The sequence below is a fragment of the Myotis brandtii genome, unplaced genomic scaffold, assembly GCF_000412655.1.
Source record: "Myotis brandtii unplaced genomic scaffold, ASM41265v1 scaffold868, whole genome shotgun sequence".
Taxonomy (NCBI): Eukaryota; Metazoa; Chordata; class Mammalia; order Chiroptera; family Vespertilionidae; genus Myotis; species Myotis brandtii.
In genome coordinates, this window is record NW_005371540.1 from 779084 (window position 1) to 780522 (window position 1439).

A 1439-nucleotide genomic window follows, 5' to 3' on the forward strand; every position below is an offset into this window, starting at 1 on the left:
GCCTTCCCTCCGAGATTCCGCACTCAGTTCCCTGCTTCCGTGTCTCTGGATCTATTTTTGTTCATCAGTTTATGTTGTTCATTAGATTCCACATGTGAGTGAGGTCATGTGATACTTGTCTTTCTCTGACTGGCTTATTCTGCTAATTATAATCCAATGAAGATGCAAAAGCCACGTGAGTTCTCACAGCCCTGAGAAGTCAGGGCAGTTCGGCTCCAAGCCGGGCTGAGGAAAGCGCGTTCGGGCTTCTCCCTGTCTTTTCAGGGCGCCATCGCTCATCTCTTTTCAATGCTGAGTAACATGCCACGCTCAGGACAGACCCGCTCATTTGCCCACCACCTGCTGAGGGCATCCTGGTTTAGCATTAGGAAAAGGCTGCTGTGAACAGCTCTGTGCAGGTTGTGTGGACTTATGTTTGCAACTCCTTTGGGTAAATACCCAGGCGGGCAAGTGCTGGGTCACGTGGTGCGAGTGTTTGGTTCTGGAAGACACGGCAGAGCTGTCTCCAGAGGGTCTGCCTGGCAGGGAGGGCCGTCCCCGCTGCCAGGGCCTCCCAGCACTGAGGCAGCTGTGCTTGTTAAGAACCGAACTGCAGAATGTCTTGAGGACATAGGTTCCACTGACAATACATAGTATTGGGCAGAAACCAAAAAGATCTATTGCCATCCAGACAAGATATTCCTCTCCCATTGAAGGAACACTTTTATATATAATACTAGTGGCCTGGTGCACGAAATTTGTGCACAGCGGGGGGGTGGGGGGGGGAGGGTCCCTCAGCCCGGCCTGCACCCTCTCCAATCTGGAACCCCTCGGGGGATGTCCAATTGCTGGTTTAGGGATGGGGCCTAAACCGGCAGTCAGACATCTCTCTCGCAAGCTGGGACTGCTGGCTCCTAACCGCTCACCTGCCTGCCTGCCTGATCACCCCTAACCACTCTGCATGCTGGCCTGATCACCCCCAACTGCCCTCCCCTGCTGGCCTGATCGCCCCTAACCGCCTCTGCCTTGGCCCCACCACCATGGCTTTGTCCAGAAGGATATCCATAGGGTCTCCCAGAAGGTCTCCTGGTCTAATTAGCATATTACACTTTTATTAGTATAGACTAGTGGCCCAGTGCATGAATTCCTGCACATTGAAAGGAAATTAATCAGAAGAAATACTTTAATATTGCTATTTGCCCTCTCTCTATAATAGAAGTGTCAACCAAATTCACGATCAATAATGACAGATTGAAACACACATGTGCAATTGGCGCCAGCGAGAGCTTTATATGTATCACGCATGTGCGCATCAACTTAGCCTTTTATAAATATAGAATAAACTTGCTTAATTAGACCTGCTTTCTGATTTAGCTAAACTTTTTCCAGCCCAGTGAAGCACCCCAACTTCTCTTTCAGGTAATTGTCAGCAACACAGCAGTAAATATCAACACGAAGCA

At 49.8% G+C, this 1439-nt stretch overlaps 1 protein-coding gene across 1 annotated transcript in view; it reads left to right on the forward strand.

Moving 5' to 3' along the window:
* The window catches only part of DPP6 (dipeptidyl-peptidase 6), a 386529-nt gene that overhangs the window by 377208 nt on the left and 7882 nt on the right, over nt 1-1439 (forward strand). The window lies entirely within an intron of this gene.